Consider the following 22750-nt stretch of genomic DNA (forward strand, 5'->3'; position numbering starts at 1 on the left):
GCTTGACAATTTGTTAACTTTCTCTCCTTTTTTTATGTTGACTTATTTTTTATAATTTAATATTGCTACTTTAACTCAAATAAAACATCTGAGTTCTTCTTCCACCTTTGTGTGCAGTACACATGTCTTTTGTTGTTTTTCTCCTCATACAGGCTGTCATTGCTGTAGTACAACTCTCAGCCTGCAGGTGGCAGCACCACGCGGTGGCAGCACGCGCCATTAGCAGCGAAAAAGAAAACGCCGTCCCTTTAAATCGATAGGTGACTTTAATTGGTTTCCCCTCGTTGACTCTTTTGGTAAAAATGTATGTTATTCTCACAACCGACATGTTTCATCAATGTAAATCCTGCCGAGTCTTTTCATGGTCTCCTATTTTTAACAGTTAGCAACTTTGCTTGTAGAAAAAGCCCAAAAAAGAAGCTGTAATACGAGACTAGCCACCAAGAGCCTATGGTGGGTAATAATACTGATATAAAGACATGTTTCTTTAAGTGGAAAAGCCCACAATGTCTACTTAAAAAACACCTATGTCACAGGTGATGACTTCCAAACAGCTAGCCTACAGGACGCGAAAAAGGCCGGTTCTGTGAAGGGGGATTGGTGCAGACTGCGCAGAAGGACTCCTCATAGTAAGTCATTTTGTTATGCTGATGTTGTTTGTGCCGCCGTGCCACAGCTTTATGTGTGACTCTACTAATGAAGTGTGTGAAGGTGTTACCTGTGCACACACGCTTAACTTCTTATGTGTGCTTAATGGAGTTTGGTGGGAAGGCTGCCGCGCCTGTGCCTCACCTGTGGAGCTTTTACCTGCAACACACACTGTTCATTTCTTATTGTGTGCTTTTTCTGAATGGAGTTTGGTGGGAAGGCCCTCACCTGTTGAGCTTTTACCTGCACACACACACACACTCTCACACTGTTCTTATTGTCATGTTGCGTTTTCTTAGGCAATAATGTTGACCACACCTGTGTGTATGGAGCTGTAAACCAGGCTACATAGCCATGTGTGTTGTGATACTCTTACTGTGTTGTGGTTTGTTTTACATTTACATTACAGTAGTTTTTTATTAAAGGTTGCATCCTCAGGCTTTAATGATTGTGTCTAACACACAGAGCTGTTTTGGCTGCTTGCAGAGGAAAGTGAGCTGTGTTGTATAATATTGTCCTATGGTTGTTTTACTCAAGTTGGCTTGTATGCATTTGGTTTCAAAGGGTCACTTCAAGTGCCATCTTGGCCGGGGTGTTGGGTGCTTTTTACTCTGAAGCGCTCATTTCAAAGTAATGAGTGTTTCTCTCTGAAGTGGCCGTTTCTTAGCAAGTTGGAATATATAAAGCACATTCAAATTGTGAAGAAATTCTAGGCCTTATCAAAGTAAAGGTTGGGGGAATTTTTCTGGCAGGAGTGGTTTTGCTTTCAGACAGCCAACATGGAAATGTCCACAACTACGAATGGATGCATGGTGGACTTCACTCTCAATGAGACCTCCAAAAAGTAAGTGCAAGTCATTATTTGTTGCTGTGTTTGTCAGGTGATGTATTGGTCGCCGTGCCATCGCTGCATGTCACCTGGTTTGGAGATCTTTACAGGAAACAGATTGTTGTTTTCATCCGTGTGTGTCGCTGTGATTTCCTGCTTTTGACTCACTGGAGTGTGTGTTGTGTTATTGCACAGGAAACCACAAGCCTTCCACAATTTCACAACACTTTGCATAAATTTCCACACAGTGAGAGCACTTCAATGTTGACATTATAGCTCTGTAATGTGGGGCTGCTTGTGCTGCATTGGCCGTCGCACCATACCTGCCTCTGTTGTGGTCTCTCTCTTCTGTGTTGAGCTGCAAACTGCATTTGCTGTTGCTATAGGAGCCCACATTTGCATAGCGTTATCATGTTTTGATACAGATTATTATTAACAAGGGTGGCCTAAGGTGTTGCTTGGTATTCTGTATTGAACATGTTTCCTTATCCTTAAAATAAGTTATAACAAAGGTTTACTACGTGTGAATCTGGCTTTCATAACAGCCAGTGATTCCTAGCAGTTTCTTTAACTTCAGTACACTTTATTTCTTTCCCCCTCGCAGTTACCTTCAGTCTATGCAAATAAGAGAGCTTTGTCTCTACCATATGTCTTTTTGTATCACATGCATATAAAGCTGCTTTTGTCATTCCATCTTAGTCTGAATCTGTATAAATTACCCCAAAATAAGCGAAGACCAGAGAACTTCTCGTATCAGGTTCCTTTTTAACAGTTTTACAACATCCGTGCATTCAACAAATGAGTGTTGCATCTTGGTAATGTGCACATTGAGGTCATAATGCTTGTTTTTCTAGTATAAGTAAAGTATTGTACGAACTGAAGATGTTAAGATGTGCAACAAAAGCCTAAAACAAGATGGATATTAAAGTAAAACGTCCAATAAAAGATGCATTAGGTAAGTGTGGAGTCTTTGCATCTCCACGTACAGAAATCAATGCAAACAATTATATGAACTTTCTACAATAAGTAATAATCAAGGTGTGTTCTGTGTAAATCTGGCTTCCACATGGCTGTTGTTTTGAGTACCCTTTATTTGTGTCTTATCAACCCTGTCTATTTTTTTGCAGTTACTTTTAGTAGCTGGCATAGCAGAAAAAGTCTCTTGCATACATTTTTATTTTTACCTCATGCATATAAAGCTGCTTTTGTCGTTCCATTTTTTACTCCTAAAGCAACTTTTGTACTCGCACAAACTTCCCTTTTGTTGGCTCTGATTACCGTGCTAAAATGTGTGGAGGAATAGAAACCCTGCACAGTGCCACCTGATATTTAGAAACATTGTGATTGTGCCAAAACGTCCAGGCTTTGGCCAAACAAAGAAGAAGTGGAAGCTGATTCCACGGGGGATTATTGGGTTTGTCTCGTTGAAGAGGTGCAAAAAGCCGAATTTTTGTGATAGCACCACTACTTCTACTGGTTTTTTCCCCCCAGGATCACATGCTGAGAGGTGTGAGATTGCCAAAGTGGACGCCAGGCACGTCTTGCAGTCCAGACCATATGGTCAAGTCTCAGCCCACATGTCCACTTACGATGCACTTGACACGGCTTCACTCAGAATTGAAGGAGTAACAGCGGCGTGTGAAAAGAGCACAAATTAAATCATGCATGCTGTTTCTAAATTAGAATTTCATGATTCAATTAAACGTGCATGTTGTTAAAACTGTACGCTGCAAGATGCATTTTATATTTCGACGATACTGTAGACCGTGCATGGAAGTGGGACAGGGATGTTTGATGAGGAGATGTCAATCAAAAACACACCTGGCAGTTCATTAGTCCGCGGTTCTTTCAGTCCGCTTACATTTGCATAGACAACTCGAGCTCTCCTTTCAACGCGCCTCTCTTGCAAATGTTCAGCGCTCACCTTCCCACAAGCCTTTGCAAACATAAGTGCATGTGTCCTTGTCCAAATGAATAGAGGTTGTTACTTTGCATGTTTCTACTTTAGTTTCACCGTCGAGTTTCCTTGGTTTAACCTCTTAAACCCTGCTGCACCCACCAAGGGAGGGAGGGGAAGTTTCTTTCAGATTCCAGTCACGACATGAGCATTTACAAATACTCCAAATATGTCAGGTGGAATTACAGGGAAACGGGTGAAAAAGGGACGCGCACGAGGCAGGCAGAGTTGAAATGTGTCACTCAACGTAAGCGTCATGCGGCTTCAGTGACATGGAACAGATTCAACAACAAGTGTTTGCTTTCACCTCGCAGCTACTAAACACAAATGCTAAAGCACAGTAGGAATTCATGCGTTTTGGTAGATTAATTGGGACATTAGGAGGAGGTGGGTACATTACCCATGCTCCTTTTCTTAAAGAACATGGTCTATTGAACACGAGTAGAGGTGGCATAATACAACTGGCCTTCAATACATCATGAACAGGAAGCAGGAAAACAGAGGCAGTCTGAATGGTGTCTAAACTGCAGTGTTTATGCAACAAAAACTAACTTCAGGGGGAAAGGGTATTTGTCCACCATTGCAGATTCATTTCTTTGGTTTTCATGGTGTTTCTTTTTCATTTAGACCACTTTGAGGGCACAATGCATGTTGCTTTAGTTAATATTAAAAGCTTATACAGTTTGTATGTCATCAAACATCAAATAAATAAACCGTTTTTACGTTTATTTATAAAAACCAGACACAAATACTTTAATTATTGCAGGGGTAAATGGGTTTGGGTAATGGTTGTTGATGAATAAAGTCAAATGTAATGTAATATGTGACCAAAGGAAGGAAACATTTGCAATAAAGGATAAAATAAGGTGTGTAAACATGGGAAATTGAAGGAAATTTAATTAAAAAGTTTGTTTTTCCAGTGCATTTCCACCCTTGTAGTGAAACTAATGCTAAAATATAGTGGAAGAAATGTGTGAATCATAGCATGTAACATAAAATACATATGCATATTACTACAATTCTGTCAAACGCTACAGGAGAGGACGATGATGCTGCAGCCTAATTTTCCCGCTCTTTAAGGAAAGCCCCGAGGATTATGGTATTAATGTGAAAGATTGCAACCGGAATGAGATTAGATGTGAAGATTAAGAAGTTCAAATACATTTGCTCATGATAACATGACCTTTGCTGCTTTATTTTAATTCATTCCCACAATCCTTTTAGCAGGAGCTTGATCGGAGAGGCCAGTTTTAACATCACAGATTCAAAATGTCTCCTCTTGACAGCTGACCTTTGTTTAACTCTTGGAGATGTCCGGCGTGTGGTCCAAATCGATTTGTTCCGGGACTGTTTTCAAACACAGAAGTGTGAAAAGCTTCGTGTGTGTGAGGATTTTAGTGTGTGTGTGTGTGTGTGTGTGTGGTTTCTGCACAGATAACAGTGGATGCAGATTTGCAAATGCACCCAACCGATTCAAACCATCGTTAAGTCGATGCAGTTTAATGTATAACGCCTATAATGTAAAGCATGTAGACTCTCTAACTGCACCTTTTCTCTCCTGGTCAAAGTCGGACTTTTAAACCCTTTTTTTTCTGTGCATTTTGTTACGTAAAGCGTTAGCGAGCCAAGACTGACAAATGCTCAGCTGAAGAGACAGCTGCCAGCACTCAATCCAGCAACTGGGTCAAGTCCTTCTGACATCCTGTGACAAGTCCCTGCATCGAGGGCCGAGCCGCTGTCCCCTCGGGCTCCACGACTTACCCATGTGTCACCTGTGTTCTCAGGGGGCCTTTTTTTCTCCTTGGGGACCGAATTGATGCTTCTGTGGTTCTGATTCGGCGCTCACGTGCCCACGGACAGAAGTAAAGGCTCTCCTTTTATAATTAGGCTCTGTGGCATCCAGGGGCACACAACCCCTGTGTGCCATTTAGGGATGAAGATGACTGCTCCTTCCCCATCCTCACTGCATTATTAAGGCTGACAGGACTCGTTGCAGAGTGTCTCTACCATTCTCTTTGTACTGCTTCCCTCTTATAACCTGCTGCACCCATCCAAACCTCCCCCCAGTCCTCCTCGACATCCCACCACCACATGTGTCCTCTGTGAAATGGAAATGCCGCCCCATTAAAAACCGTCAACCTGAAGCAGATCACTGCTGCACTTATGCTAATGTAGACACAGGGAAATATCACACAAGGAGAGGAGCAAGGAAGAGGAAAGTTGGAGAGGGAAGCAAATCGGATAACATTTTACCAGTTTCACTTGAGGGATGAAAGTATAGAGTCTCTAATTGGAAATGAATACGGGTGTACTGTGTAGTTAGGATATATTCACAATGGGTTTAAAGTGAGGGTTCATAATGCACCAGAGAGGATGAGGCAACAGCAAACTGGGATGGATGGATAATTAGGACCACAGTTATTCTCTGCAATGATCATCAGCGTGCATCAACAGTTACTGCTATTTATACACCTTTTTATGATTTCTATTTCAAGTTTTCCAGCCACAGTGGTTCCAGGATTGCTGTCTGCTGCTTATGCACATGCAAAGTTGTACAATCTTGCTGGAAATAAAGGCCTCACAATCGCTACAACAATTAAAAATCTGTGTACAAGCGATGCATAAAATAAGGGTCCTCTCGGTAATCTGTTTGCTTGCGTCTGGGTGTCTCGGGATCAGCCCCTCTGTCACCGTGGAGAGTGACAGTAATGATAAACCCTAATCAAATCTGCTCCCGCGAGGGTCTGCCTCATTCCTCACTGCACATAATGGGGAGAGAGGAGGAAAATTAAGTGTCCCTTTGATCCATGCGGCTGAATACTGAGCATGTAGCAAATTAAAAAGAGAAGCCTGCTGCACCTGCCTGGAGAGTTGCTGCCAAACAATTCAGCTTTGATACAAAAAAAAGCTTGATTGGGAGGGGGTCTCTTAGCAGTCCAGTGGCATTTGTCTGCAAGTCTTTTTGGTAGGACAAGCTCGCCGACGTTTCACTCGACTCTGCAGAAGTTGTGTTCGGTAATAATGATGTGTTTTCCCACCGTTTGACTCTGATAATGCTCATCTGAAATGCACTCACATATGCAAACAGCAGCGGTGGGATTTGCATAATATGCTTTGGCTGTGAGGATGCAGGAGGAACAAGAAAAGCAATATGAATGCTAAATTTTGACTCCCATGAGTGCAAACATCTGTGCACCTCGTCGCGCAAAAGCAGGACTTGTCGGTCCAACGGGTGCTTCACCGTAAGGGTTACCATGGCTACAATATGGTTCTTAAAATAAAGGGATTAAGTGATTGCGGTTCGCCGTGTGGATATCAGCGTGTCACACTGTTTGTTGTAATGGTCTGCTATCTTAAAAAGGGCCAATTTCTTCAGGGGGACAGCACGGCGGCATTGATTCATTCTCCAACACATGATGGTGATGATGATGATGATGGTGGTGCAGACGATCATCATCATGAGGTGTTGATATCTGTGCGTCATTACCATAGCAGCTGTCGGTTCCCAGATGCATCATTTTGAGCCCCATAATTAGATCCGTGCCATGACCGGGAAGAAAATTCATTTTGGATTATGATTGTTGTTGTTGTTGTTTGTTCATTATGTTTGTAGATACCTCTCACAATTGAATTACTGAAGTTTGAGTGTGTCTGGTCGCTGGAGTTCCTGGATAATTCAATGGAGAACGTGGAGTTTATCTTCCTGTAAAGCAACTCGATTCAACGCTGGATACCCAATGCATCTCGAGGAATAGCATGGGCTTACTTTGTGTGTTGTTGACGTAGGAATGAAAGGATTTGGGTTTAGTTAAAGCAGTCCGATTCCTACACAGTAACACGGTACATGGACTGTACATATAGCATCATTCATGCAGTTATTACCCAGGAAGTCAGTGGAGAGAAACTTAAACGATGAGGTTGAACGCTACAGAATTTCATTTTCATCCCTTTTCAGGTTTGCACAACAATAATTGATCTTCCTCTTCTGAATGTATCTCTGAAGAGTAAATATACTCTTTTTGTTGTCTTAAAGTTTAAAATGAACGGAGAAATGCCAAACATTAATTTGCTAATTAGGAGAAAAACAGCTATTTTGGAGCCTGGTTGAATCCCGAGGTTGAAAACTGTGTCACCATGAATAATGAAGTTGCTCCGACACCGACTGTATTATCTGAGCTCACGTTGTCCTGACTTTGAAAGCCCCTCCAGTTTCACTTACTTCTTAACTAGACTTGTGAGTGATAGCGTGGTTAAGTATCATGACCCGGGCAGTCAAACCCTTCAGGGGGAACAAATTACTCACAGAAATTTGGGGGGTTGAAGCCCAGCCATATTACACATTACACGGGTGAAAACAAATGTATCGCTGCACAAGAGAGTCATTGAGGCAGAGTTTTAATTATTGTCAGTGTCAGACTTGAAGCGGGAGGCAAAAATAGAAAGGGAATTAGCCCCCTTTTCACTATCCCTGACAGCTAATTACACATGAGATGGCCAACCCGGCAAAACAAAAGCACACAATTACACTTGGCTGTAGCGAGAGACGAAGTGGAAGGGCTGATGCCTTAACTTTTTATTTTAGAGCAGGATTAACACGTGGATCTTTTGAATGCAAGAGCCATCTATCTGAATGTTTGCATAAAAGAGATCGATACAGACCTCAGTTCATATTTGGCCTTGCTGCTCGGTGCAGCCTTGAGCAGATATCAAAGCGTCTGCTCCAATGCGATGAATGCTAAATATGAGACTGTTTTATTGGCCCCTATCCAGAAGAACATTGACTTCTTCATCTATTTGATACTTTTCACCACCGCCCAGGGAACGATTAAGAGGCACGACGACTCCGGGGCATCGTGAATGGATGATTCTGTCCTGTGTCTTTTTAGTCTAGTATTTTCAATTAATCATATTCAATATAGTCTAATCAATCTAATTGGGGGTCAATTACTCTTCCCCTCTGCTCCTGTACCGGATCTTGGCAGGCAGGTGGCTGAATGGGAGTTTCTTTGAAAGGGATTGAAGGACTCTGTGGTTGTCTGGGCTGCCGCTTTGTGTCCTTTCCCAGCCTGGCAGAGACTCCTTGCTCTCCGTCTTCTTAGTCAAAAAGCCAGAGATGGACAGACAAGAAGCGGGGAGAAAGGTCTTTAGTTTGGTCTCTGGGATACTGAGACTCCTGGGTCTGTTCCTGGACTCTCAAACAGTTGCCTGTGTGTTTGTGGAAAGATTGCCCTATCCTCGTTGTGGGCTGCAACATGATACTGCAGGTGTGTTATCGCTGTGCTTTTGAGAGGCAGCAGCTATATTTATGTATGCATGTGTTTGCACGTGTGTCAGCTATCCAAGGCCAGCTGCAGTGTTAGTCAGCGGCGCTTATTGCTTGATGCTGGCGTAAACAAGCAGGCGCTGATCTGCAACATCCTCCCGTGACAGCACAACAAAGGGGGAGACAAAGTGTATGTGGGCCTCGGCGACAGCCTCCCGACGTGGCGGCTGAATCTCATTTGCCTGCTAGGCGACACGACGGCCTGTGGCTCCGTGAACGCTTTTGAGTATTTCCCAAAAAACGTGTTTGGTCTGACCCTTAGATGAGTAGGCATTTATCTCGCAGGTGAGAGCATCGGTTCCTACAGATAGTGTTTCAGGAGCCAGCTGCACTGGAAAACAGCTTTTCTGTTCTTCCCGAGTCTTTGTTCTCAGCCAGCTGTTTGCTTAGCTTAATTGCTGAGTTTCCAAAAGCGGCATAGTTGAGACCAACGAGCAAGAATAAAATGCACTGAAAGAGGTAGACTTTAAAACCAACCGGCTGATCTTAGCTTTAAAGTGAGGGTCTTTTGCATGCTGTGACGGCCTAATAAGATTGTGCTCCTCTTGCGAAGCCAGTCTAAAGAGCAGGCTTTTAACTAACATTATTATCCAGGTAGAGAAACAGGAGCTCTGATGCTGCTAGCAAACCTTGACACTTTCCTCATCTGGCATCATCGGCAGCGACATCAGCTCCCCATGTTAGAGCATCATAACGTTTGTGTAAGTGCCTCCAATCTGAGCTTTTCTTTTAACCTTTTGCGAGTCTTCTGGGCTCTGGGTTAAACTGTAATGTAGTTAATGCACATGGCGAATGTTTCTAACTGATGCAAAGCAGCACAATCATAATGCTTGAGAGCATTGGCAGTGATTGAGGCACAGTAAAGCGCGGCTGATAGACGTTTAGGGGCCCATTAATTTGAGAAGTAGTAGTTGTGGAGGTGGGAGAACGAATTATACTAAAAGCCCTTTTTTTAAAGTGCACGTCGCGGCAAACCAGAATAGGCTCTCTTAACATGTCTCCAGACACAACGTTCGAAAATGCAATCCTAAAACATACAAACATGCTTTTTATTTGGCTAAGAAAGTGCCTTGTCACAACAACATCTGGAGCAGGACTCATGATCCACAGTGTGACCTTGAATGTATGTAAATACACTGTACTTGTATGGCGCCTTATCAGGTCTTTTGGACCCTTAGAGCGCTTTGCACACTAGCAATCATTCACCCTTTCACCCCACATTCATGCAGAGCCTTGCTCTCGGGAAGCTAACACACAAACTCACACACCGTAGGGAGTAATTCAGGGTTCAGTATCTTCCCAAGGATACATCGAGCTGGGATCGAACCTACAATCTTCTGGTGAAAAGACGACCCTCCCTTTCAGCCGCAGTCTGCATGACTCAGGTTTAATAAAAGAGCTCCGGGTTGATATCCCCGATGAGTCAGGAGAAATGCACACAATGAGAGAGCAGATCTAATAAATCACAGCAGAGTTTGTTGAGCAAACTTTTCCCGATAGTTACCAGATTTAAAATATTCAGCTGAGCAAGAAATCTTATGAAGTGTGTGTGTGTGTGTGTGTGTGTGCTGGGTGGGGTGGGGGGGGGAGAAAGAAGATGACTAATATGTTTTTCTATTAAACAGAAAACTGACTCTGCAAAAAAACCCATTCCTCTGTGGAAACTGTGGTAATGATGTTGGACAGCCCGATAGAAAACCTACGGAGACTGCATCCGTTATACAAACCTGTAGGTCAACCAGGTTATCAATGCATCTTTGAGTTGCATCCTTCCCAGGGTGCTGCAGATGTACTCCGTGTGTACAAACAGGCATTGATGACCGTCCCAGGGAGATGATGCTCAGTGTGTGTGCAGCCAGGTATAACTGATGAGGTTCAATATAAACGCTGCAGAGTTCACACGGCCCGCTCCAGATTCTGTATCGTATGATCAAGATTGCACCACAGCAGCCATGCATCCTTCCTCCTCCCCTGTAAATCTGTGTAAGCTCAATGTGGGAAGAAGGCAGCAGAGCTTAAATACAGGTAACTAATTCCTGTTTCACTCGGACTACAATTCTGCTGAGACATTTATAACGGGGTGCAGCTGCCGATACCTGAAGAAAACAAATGAATCGCTGGGATCTTGGTCACCATTTAGCAGGGAATGAAGCTCAAAGCCATTATTGGTTTACAGTGTCATTTATTAGTCAGTACACCTTTTTGTTTTTAACCTGAACCGTGCAAAAATGTTGAACTGCGACCGAACACAGGTAATGAAAATGTGCACAGCTTCGCCTCCAAATGTATTTCTTATTGATAGCTTGTGTGTCCATTGGTTCAGGTCACAGAAGCCCATAAGCTTTTTGGAAAGGCCAAAAGGAGAAACTAATTGGGCAACTTTTACCTTTTATAAATCTCCTGTAGACTTTATATTCCATAGCTGTTTGGTGGAAAGGTTTATCCAGCAATACCCAAACAGAAGAAACCCTTTCCTTTTCTTTAGCCCTTTTTCTCTCATCCACAAAATCCCCTGGTGAGTTTTGAGGTCCGCGTTTCCTTGGCAGACCGATCACTCCTCGCTCAGGAAGTGTAAGTACCCAGGTCTATATATATATATAAGTGTAGCCCAAGGCAGGAGCATGCCTATTCGCCATGGCTTGCTTCCTGCATCCCGTGGTACCTTATCATCTCAGGTGCCCCTCGTACATCATGGCTGGCATTTCTAATCATAGCATGCAAAACAAGCGTGTGCAGATTCTGCTGTGGTCACTTTTATTCCACTCTGAATAAGTGCAGTTGTGTTGAAACCAAACGGTACAGTTTGAGCATTTTATTTAGATGTACGGATAGCTCCAGATAATTTACAACAAGCCTGGTTGCATGCCTTACTTCTACTGGGTCTATTTTTCTGTCTTGGCAAGTTATACTCTGACTATTTATTCCCTTCCACCTAGCTAATGAAAATGCATCTAATTTGCATGTTATTTTTCTGACACTTCACAAACGCATTTCCCATTCTCCTGACAGTCAGACGGAGCCGTAATAGAGTCACCAGCTGAGGGCAGCGAGCAACTTTCCAACGGTTCAAAAGAACAATTAAACCTGTAACGATTTGCAGAAAGAGAACCGAGGCATTTCATGATGGGGTTTTAATCTTATAGGCAGATGGGGGGGGGGGGGGGGAATGGAGCATCAAAGCCCTGTAGGACTTCAGCCATATGTCATTTTGTAAAGACTTCAATATTTGTGCACGCAAAGTGTGTTCAGAGGCACACTCGGCGTGTCCTGAGGAAATGAAGTTCCACGGCAACTCGGAGCAGTCAATTAATCGCGGGGGCCTTTAGTTCAGGCGGAGTGATGAGGTGGGGTTAAGTCTGCCGGGCCACTAATTAAAAAAAAAGAAGCTCATCTCTGTTGCTGCAGCTCAATTGTATAAGAGATGGATGCTTACTAATGCACCTACATGTGCATGTGGAGTGATCTGCTCTGACTAGTAATCCGAGAGGTGACGGAGAGCCGCACTGATAAACTCTGTAAATGCCCAACATTAAAACACAGTTACATGACATTGAGAAAGCAATTATCAGCCAGACAATAATTTGGTTAATAAAGATCCCATTAGCAATCATTATGCCACTTTGCTGATTGTTTTATCTCAAGGCGAGCAGCAGGGAAAAGAGACAGATGCCCTAACTGCTGACAAAGACCCTTTTCACTCCCTTTGTTTGAGAGCGTTTAGAGATAGCCAAGGTTTCCCAGCCCCTTTTTATTATGTATCAGCTGTGTTCATTTTCTTCCTGGGTAATAAGGCTCGGAGAAGGACACTGTAAAAAGGAATCTTCTCCTTCTTCTTCTTCTTCCCCTCAATTTACCTTGTCCTCCACGAGCCCTACCTCAGAGCGCCATGCTTTGATTTGCATTCATGCAGCTAAATAATGAATGTGTGTGTGTGTGTGTGTACTACATCAGTGGAGAGCCCAAATTGCATTTAAACAGGTGGGCCAGAATGCAATATAGGCAACATGATAGGCTCGGTTACACAGAATCCAAGCACAACCCTGTCAGTCAGGTAATGGAAACTGAACGCTCAAAGGCACCATGCTGCTGACCACTTGCTCTGAGAAGCAGCTCCATGTTTCTTTGTGTTGAATGCATAAGGACTGCTATGCTGAAATGTGTTGATCAGAACATAGGCTGCAAATTGATTAGCCACCAATTATTGTAAGCTTTTAATCGGTAGTCTATAACGAGCCAATCAGACGATGCATCATTTCTAAATTGAAATGTCTTCAATACTCGTTTGCCTGCTTTCTTGCCTGCTCTTTATTTTGCAACACAGCTGGACACACACACATGCTGTGCGACACCCGGGTCTAGAGAGTGTGTGTGTTCGCAACAGCTGTCTGCAAAGCCCAATTGGTTCACTTAACATATAGACCTTTAAATTAACTCGGGCTATTGACTGTAAATCAACATGTGTATCCGCTCAGAAAAATATTCCCCTGTTTGGCGCAAAATGGCACGCTGGTGACATGTTGCACCATATTGGTCGTTTAACTTTTCCAGTTGTGATATAACATGCCATATGCAAGGAAGACCACAATCCAATCAACATTAAATAATGCATGTGAAATTAATTAAATCATTGGCTTTGTTTATGTTTTTTTGGACCTTGATTAGCCGAGGCTATAAACTGTAAATGAACCAACGTGTAACCGCTCCAGAATATGCTATTGGTTGATGCTAGTTTGCACAATAAAGCAGGACAGAGACATGTTGGGCATTAACACAGAACTACTAAAGAAAAACGCAGGAGAATCATTCACCTGGATGTCATAGTGTTCCCTTTTCTTTACCCAGAATGCATTGCGATAATATAGAAAAACAGCACTGGCCCTCCTGATGATTTACTGGGGAAGGTATTGTTTGACTTCCAGTTTTCTACTTCACTTAGGGGGAGGGGTGATGCAAAAAGCTGAAAGGGTTCATTTTTTTTTTGGAAGGTTGTGAGTGTTTTTATCCTCTGCACAAAGCAACGCTGGAAATAAGTGTCTGCATGATCCAGAGAGTCGAACAGCCTCTCCATGAATCCTAATTTAGTGTTTGTTTGGACGTCGTGTGCAAGGGGAATGCGCAGTCATTCAGTTTTAATATCTGTCTCTCAATATAACTATCTGTAGCACACCATCATGATGAGTAAAAGGCCCTGCAGAGATCAATAACACAGCAGGTTATAGTGAAGCTATAAGCCGAGAAAAACGTGAGGAAAGACAGAAAGGTCAGACAAGTCACCATGAACTAAATCAGATTAAAAGAGCAGCTGATTTAAGGCGTTTTTGATAATTGTCAAGGATAAAACGATGCATTTTGATTATAGTTTCACACTTTTTTTTGCTCTAAATAACACCCACATCCTTTGCCAACCACCATATTGAAACGCACACACCCACACGTACACACAGACCAAGGATAATCTAATTTCCCGAGTGTTCATGGATGAAGGAGTAGAATCCGAGGTACAGTGGCCCGCTGGCTCTCGGGGAATAAAATACAGAGGATGATGGAGGAAGCATTGGGAGTGGAGATGGGGTAAAAAAGAGGGGAGCTATTATTCCCACAGTTTCCCGGAAAGACACTTCATCTGGGCATCATCTGTGGTTTTCTCCCGGGGGTGATAACTGGTTGGCGAACATTAATGAAAACAGCACATCTCTCTGGATGGGTAAACCGCTGGCTGGAAAAAACCCACACGCCTATCAAACGCGTTAGCTTTGGCATGTTACTCAAAGCCGTGGTTATGGTTCAAATTCCCCCGCCGATCGTCCTAAAATACCTGAGGAGGGAGAACACATATTTTCAGGTTAATGTTAGTATTTAGTGACACATGGCAGGGGGAATTTAGGCTTTGCAGACCCTTTACATGCACTAAAACCCTCAACATATCACAATTTAGGAACATATCAAGTACTAGCTTCATTGTGAACCATCTTCAACACATATCCAGAATTAGATTTGTAGCTTTAAGGCTCTCCCTGCTGGGGAAGTCTTCAATCATGGGGCTCCCTGCCACCCCGGAGCCGCTGACCGGGGTTAACTTAACATCTTAACATCCACCCCCCCCTCAGGGGTCCACCTTCCTGGCTGGTAACCGATGCCTCTCGCATGGCAGCGCTGTCTCCTCTCAGCAAGGAAGACCCTTGATCAATATCTTAATGACTTCTCGCTGTGTTTTCATATGTACTCTGCTGGTTCCCCACAGCGCGTGGAGGTGCAATAAGGGTTGGGGGTTGAAACATTTGAACAGTGCAGGAGTCCTTTAATGTACCTCAAACCCAGACGGTATAAAAGGTACCTCATGTATTCAAGGCTTGGACAGTCCTCTCATTGCGAGTAATAACTCCATTGTGATTTCCGCTGGTCTCTCCATGTAGATTTACAGTGCCGTTGTTGTGTCTGAAATTGGCTGAGTTTCACCCAGTCTGGAAGGAGGGGGGTGGGGGGGATCAGTGTGAAGCAATCGATTTACAATTGCCACTGCGCCGGGGAGAGTGCAATTGATGTCAAGGCTGCTCAGAAATGAGTTTTCTTGGCTTTCCGATTGAAATGACGCGGCGCTATTGTGACTGGAAGCAAAGTGGAGCCAGACAAGGACTTATTGTTATCTAGTTCTCCCCAAAGCCATTCGAACCCCCCCCCCCCCCCCCCCCCGCCCCCATACATTCACAATGGGGGGGGGGGGAGGAGTTGAAGCACAGTTTCTCATCTGGCCACAATGACTTGAAGCACGTGTTTTCCAGAGGTCTCCTCACTGGAGACAGTTCATAAGCATGATCTCCGATTGCATGATCTGTGGGGAGCTGGAGGCGGCGCCCTGACACACCTGTCAATATTTACTGTTCTAACAAAATACATCATTCATCGCCATCTGTTCTCCAGCAGCACGGAGAGGGGTGCTGCTGCTGCAAAATTAATAGCACTTCTAATGCTCTTTCGCTAATGGGGCCTAATCAATTAATCAGCCCGGCGCAATCTGGAGGCACCATTAACCCGTGCAGATATCCCTAATGCTGTCATCCAGCTGAAATGACTGAGTGAATGAGTGGCTGCATGTACGGGTGTGTTTCTTCATTAATGTAAACATGATTAAAACACCTCTGCGGCTCCAGGGAAATGTGTAGCATCGTCTAGCTGTGTATGAATTATGCGATGCATGACACAAGACAGCTTGGTTCATACCTAACTCTAGAAAGCAAGACTCTTTTGGAGGGGGTTTGATCATAAATGGGTTTATTAGTAGACCCACTGGAGCAGCAACGAGGGGACAGACAGACAGACAGACAGACAGTGTCATGACTTGGACACGTGGTCTGGCAAAAGTAAAACAATAACACAGCAACAACCCCAGGAAAAGTGAAGGAATAATAGATGACAGAACATGGAATTAAACGGGATATTCAGATGGTGTCGAGGTCAAATAAAGCCTTAAAACATCAGGAGGGAATTCTATCGTTGTACAACCTGGTCTTGAGAAACTCTCAATTAGGACCAGCTCTTTAAACATTCACATCTCTGCAGTCTCTCCCCCCTTCACGTGTCATGCTGCTGCTTGGAAAAAGGTTAAGATGTCAGAGAAAAACCCTCGTCTGTTTTGCCTCATTGTTTTCACAGTGTTGGAGACCCTGATGTCCCTCATTTATATTATTCCATTGCATCGTCTTTACAGATATAAGGCGAACAGAGTTGAAATGGAAGGTTATTCAATGAGTTTGTGGGAGAGAAACTTTGAGATTTGATCCGTTGCAGACCATTTACATGCACTAAAACCTATATAAGACATTACAGGGAAAGGAAAACCCCAAGAGGCATGATAGGGCCTCTAAAAATCAAAATGAGAATAACATAAATACATTCAAACTGGATAGGAGATGTATGTGCATTATTAAACCGTTGCAGACCATGTACGTCGAACAGCATCCATAGCTTCTGTGCTGCCATTGTGTGTCTCTACCTTCCCTGCTGTGCTGTGACGCACACAATGTGTACTCAGAAGTATTGCACGGGCCGCCTGGAGCTGAGGCCCAGAGTCCGTGTGTGTGATCGTGCATTTTGATGCTCCGTCTCTTAGCAGCGACTGAAATGCACCGTCTCCCAACCAGCGTGACTTTTAGTCCACGCATGCCTGTCTGTTCCAGCGCCTCTGGCCCTTTTTCCTTTTACTCACGCAAACACGGCAGAGCTGGAGAACACGGGGAAGTTAAAATGATGTTTGACAAACAATCTTCTCCGGAGGCGTCTTATTCTGATTTCTCGACCTCAGGCACCTGGAGAAACCGAGGTCCATTTCAAAGTCGTAGACCCCAAGATTGGAATTTTCTGCACATTGTGTGTGTGTGTCTGTCTGTCGGTCTGTCTGTCTGTCTGTCTGTGTGTCTGTGTGTGTGTGTGTGTGTGTGTGTGTGTGTGTGTGTGTGTGGCGTATATGTGAATACAAAACTGTCATTTTATCCGTGCACTCTCGCGGCATCAACAGTATGATCACGCATCAAAGTGTCTGCTGTGTCTGACTGCATAATCACCGGAGCAAATCTCACTCCCATTCAGCCGCGAGTTATCAGAGAGGATATTGTTTTAACCCTTTGTGGTGCGGCTGCGAGCGAGGATGTGGAGGCTTTGTGCCGAGCTGGTTGACACAACCATACCAGAGAGCTGTGAATGCACGCAGATAACCTTCAGCATGTTTGAATCACGGGGTGTAACACACACACACACACACTATCGCACACACATCCCCACCTCAGTCATACACACACTTAAGCACACTCTTTAAAATATATGCACAAACACACACCCAGATCTTTCACATCTACTTTAAGTATGCTTGAATTCCCACGGTAATGCTATGCCTCTCTGTCTTATGCACTCTTAGACACACACACACACACACACACACACACACACACACACACACACACACACACACACACACACACACACGCAGCTGGTTCTCTCGCCTCCCACCCACGGACTTAATTCTGATGCACGACCATTCCAATATTCCCATGTCATTCGTGGCTCTCTCTCTTTCCCATGCACACACACACACTCACACACACACACATACACACACACACACACACACACACACACACACACACACACACACACACACACACACACACACACACACACACACACACACACTGTTGCCAGATGATCCATCCCAGGAATAGCGTTCAACATCTGGCCGACAGGGGTTTGTCTCGCGCTACATCTCCCCGGTTGCCCTTTACCAGACCCCAGCGCGCACTGATGGATCACCTGCAGACGGGGATGGATGGTGCGTCCCCCCTCCCTCTGCACCTTGTATGCCTTGCACTAATCTGTCATTCTACTATCCCTTTATTCTATGCCTTACATACTGTATGTGCGCCTGTTTGCATATGCCCACCTGAGTGAACCCCATCTGGGCAACCCCCCCCCTACATGCACCTACAGTATCTTACATTGCCTCATGTCAGTGGCACCTTGTGCTCTGGTCCTCCGTTGTTATGAAGGGAATTCAAAGGGTGAATATGACCTAGAAGGATGCAAATTGCTTTATCTTTATGGTGTGGATAAAAAAGGCAAATATAGAGTGTAATGCGTTTGAATATGTAAATGATAGAACATAGAAGCATGCACCGCGTGAGAAATATGGCTGGGAACGTGTCACTTGGCACACTGCGACTTGCTAGTAAACTACACATTGCAGTAGATGTATTTGTATATAACTTTAAGAATGAAGAACGAAAAGACTTCCACCTAAATCAAAGCAATCCCCCTCAGATTTCAGCCCTTCCTGTCGAGGTTTTTTCTCCTCTCATGCTGCACAAGTGAGTGTTAGTACGCAGAAAAAGCAGGATACCATGGCCAGAGGGGGAACTCGTCCATCAGTCAAAAGCCTCAACCCTGAACCAAGGGACTTCCAACATCGCACTGAGCTCTGCAACACAAACACGTGTTTAGCCCCGCAGCTGTGCAGAGAGGAAACCGAATAGGGAAAAAAAATCCAAGGAAACGGTAAACAAAGTTGAGCTGATCTGTGTCAAACAAAAACCCGTAGCCTGGGGAAAGACGGCGCAGACCTGCCTTGCTCCTCGGCCTTGAGTACAAACACATGAAATGGATTGGCTGCCTCGCCCCATCCACATGTTCCCCGGCTGTTTCCATTCAGTAGCTTATTACTCAGGGTGCCTGCATGTGATTTTAAGCATGGGCCTCTTTATCCACTGGAACTTAGGAGAGATGTGAAGCTTAAACCCACCCCGGAGGTGCCTATGAAAAACATTTTGTTGTGTTTACACAAAAGTTTCCCAGCTTTTCTCAATTTAATGGTTCATGTCGGTCAGCAAGCCCCGTTTCATCCACTTTTGCCACGGTGTGCGAGCCCCCGGGCAACGTCTCGGCCACTTATTGGAAGCAGCGTCGGCAGTATAGATTGTCGGTGCACCTGGGCGGATTGCTTGCAGTGTTTCTCCCCTCTGAATCACTCGTCTATTTCAGAGGAAAGAGGAGGGAGTGTTTCTTCAAAGCAGAGGGAACTGTGTGTGCTCTCTCTCTCTCTCTCTCTCTCTCTCTCTCTCTCTCTCTCTCTCTCTCTCTCTCTCTCTCTCTCTCTCTCTCTCTCTCTCTCTCTCTCTCTCTCTCTCTCTCTCTCTCTCTCTCTCTCTCTCTCTCTCTCTCTCTCTCTGGAAGTGGTACAAATCAGCAGCACACACGGCATTAATCAACGGCCTGAGAGGTCAGCTCCACATACCTGTCCCCTCACGCATCCTTCTGGCGAGTCCTTGAGAATCCAGGCCGCAGCAATCAATCACAGATAATTCCCACGTGAAGCTCTGGATGATAAGGCTCTCTGGTTGTGCAGAGGGAAGAATAAATGAGTAAAAGTTTCCTTTCTCAAACGGGGTTATTTTGAGCTTTCGGTACCCAGGAAGCGTCCAAGAGCAGGGGGACCTGAGGTCAGGGCGAAGAGGCTGTCAGAGCTCTGTTCCAACTCCCAGCGAGGCTTTCTGAGATGTTTGACGGTGTAATTAAGCCGCTCGGCTCTAAGTGTGACAATGAGATGTAAATTATACAGTGACACATCTCACTTAGCTTGTTTTATGTATAATGTATCTCACTTTTCCTCCACTCTTGGTGTATACTAAGTCCCCTACAGTTATGCTAAAACATCCCCCTTGGCCCGAGACTGTCCAAATCCACGGATGAGCGTTGATTGACATCCTTAAGCACTTCACTTTATGAGAAAAATAGGTACTTTTCACCACAAAGTAGCTTGGTGCCAGAGCTGTAGGGGTCATTAATTACATTCACAGGATGTTACAGACGTGTTTGATTAGAGCGGTGGGGAAGATAAGATGGAGCTTTTCTTAAATATATTTCTCACCACCTTGCAGGATTGGTCCCTTTTTTTAGATTCTTGATCTTGTAGCCAGATGTTATCACCCGTCTTATCGCAGTTTGCACAGCACAGAAGGACGGGACCCCGAGGACGCCGGGGCTCAAAAATAGGGCTTTAAATATGTGGGAGGGCGAGGAGATGAATTTTAAGACGCGTGTGCATGTGCTTTTTACTCTGTGCATTTCATCTTCAAATCATCTTATCTTTCTCTTTGCGAAGAGTTGATAAATGTAAGGACTTTCATGCAGCTTTGGGGACACAGCGTGCTTTCAAATCATTAATTATCACTCCTATTCAGATAAAGCCACTGAACCTCAAGCTGAATTAACCACCAGTTTTTCTTAAAGCCTCACAACCTTTTCTTGTGCCGGATTGCAGGACTCGAGAGAAAATCAGTATTGATTCACAATTTGTGTTCTCCAGAGATAACACTACGAAGCCGTTTCCCCCTTTTTTTCAACAGGATTTATTTAGTGTGAGGGAAAAAGCTGCATCAGTAAATACTGCAGTGGGTTCCATTTCCCATTGGAAACCCAGCAGGCCGACCGCCACAGCCTGAACCCGGCTCCTGTCTAATATCACAGCACCAAGTCACAGGCTTCAAAACCTCGCTGTGACTGACAGGTGCAGGCGAGGAAGAAAACCGTCCTAAAACAAATACTGAATATCTCTCCTCTTTCCAGGAGGTTATGTAGGCGGAAGAAATGGAGACAGCGGTGCTCTGTCATTAATCAGTGTGGTGACCCCCATACTCTGCCTCCCACCACTCCCTCAACACTTTCCCTCCATGCACCGGCCAGGCATCTAATGCAAATTCAACATCACACCCTTGGGCTGTGACTGATGAGCAGAAATCCTCTGCTTTTAACCCAAATGCTGTTGATACAAGGAGCAAGAGAGGAGGAGGAGGAGGAGGAGAGAGAGAAAGAGACGGTCTCTAGCTGCTGCAGAGGTGGTGGATAGACTTAATGCATCCTTACTGAATGCAAGTTTGATGAACACCAAATGTATGGAGCACACACCAGAAGAGAGGACACAGATAAGCTAGCCACAGTGGCAGGGGGAAGGAATAAAGCCAGGGAAATTAAAACCCACCACATGGCGTCCCTACAAAAATAGCTCTTTCTCTCACATCATCCTTATTTCCCAGCTCCTTCCCGAGCAGCTGCATTGATGGATCATTTTGTCTCCCTAATAGCAGCTCCAAATCCCTGGATGCTCTCCATTTGTGTTCCGTCGGAGACTATAAAAATTTAGCTGGATCCATCTGAACGATTAGCACAGGAGCTGCCGAGAAAAAGAGGAGCTTCACCCAGGAGGGAATCAACTCTTACTTTATTTAGGCTTTTCCTTCTGCCTTTAATTTGGTTTTAAGTCCATGCTTTGTCAATATTAAGTATGGCTGCCTCTTGATTTTTGAAGGAGTCCGGTATAAATGATGCAGTCCTTCCAAGCATGCCGAGGCCTTTCAATCATGCATGAGTGGTGGGTAAGTGATGGAAGCCGCTGTGGCCCGACACTCTCTCTTTTCCTCCCCGTCTGGTTTCCATTTTAACTGGGATAAGGATGAGAGAGAGATTTTCTATCACACCCACTGCTTCATCGCAAATATCAAGAGCGGGGGGAAAAAAAGCAAGTGATGTTGTGAGTCTCTGCCAACCACAGCAGATATATTTACAGTCTCGGAGACGTATCAGCCGGAGCGGATCACGAGCAATAACTTCAGTGTGTCAATCAGCGGCGCACAGCTAACTCTTTTGTGTCTCAGTCATAAAAGGCTCGTGACATGTTTGATCACACTGTGACATGACAACTTAACATCGACAGCGGCCTGATTACACACTTATCCTACATGATTTAAAATTAGAGCTCCACAGGATATATTACCATTGAAACGATGTGGCGTTGGTGCATTTCTGAGTTATGCTACCCATAGACATGCTAAACCTCACCTGCACATGGAGCACCACTGTAAGCATGTTACAGTAGCATGTGTACCCCTCTCTCCCTGCAGCTACGGTTTATTGTTCCTGCTTCACGCCGTCTGCATGCGGCATGCTATTTCCAATTTAGATAATGTCCTACTTTGGTGCAGATACCTTGATTCATAAAGACAAACACAGACTCTGAATTGTCGCATTTCTTTCCCACCTGGTTTGTTGATTAAGTCCACAATCACACACTTGACTTAATTAGATTGTGTTAATTAAAACAGGTCTGTTGAATATAGAAAAACAACCGAAAGAAAAAGATCAGGTCCGTGTAATGGCTTGGCCCCATAGTATATCGATGCCCTCTTCCACTGAGCAAGTCTGGAATAATATCTTTCACATGCATTGACATTTCTGTAAAGCCAAGAAGCTATTTTCATCTGTAGTCCTTGGACAGATGTTGCAAGTCACCCTCATGTACAATAACATGTTATACAACCAGTGTAAACATGGAGCAGGGGCCTATATTACAGGAAACACTATGTTTTTGCAGAGACGAGTCATGGTAGAATTACATGCATGATTCACCAGGATTGAAATGAAAATGTGCTGCGATAAAAATTTGAAAGACTGTATT

At 44.3% G+C, this 22750-nt stretch overlaps 1 long non-coding RNA gene across 2 annotated transcripts in view; it reads left to right on the top strand.

The window, feature by feature from the left end:
* The first annotated feature begins 314 nt into the window (after positions 1-314).
* The window catches only part of LOC134884194 (uncharacterized), a 161952-nt gene continuing 139516 nt past the window's right edge, over positions 315-22750 (top strand). For both annotated transcript variants that reach the window (XR_010168382.1, XR_010168383.1), the window contains exons 1-2: positions 315-453; positions 537-629. This is a non-coding gene — a long non-coding RNA (uncharacterized LOC134884194). The remainder of the gene's footprint in view (positions 454-536; positions 630-22750) is intronic.

This window comes from Eleginops maclovinus, chromosome 21, assembly GCF_036324505.1.
Source record: "Eleginops maclovinus isolate JMC-PN-2008 ecotype Puerto Natales chromosome 21, JC_Emac_rtc_rv5, whole genome shotgun sequence".
Lineage (NCBI taxonomy): Eukaryota > Metazoa > Chordata > Actinopteri > Perciformes > Eleginopidae > Eleginops > Eleginops maclovinus.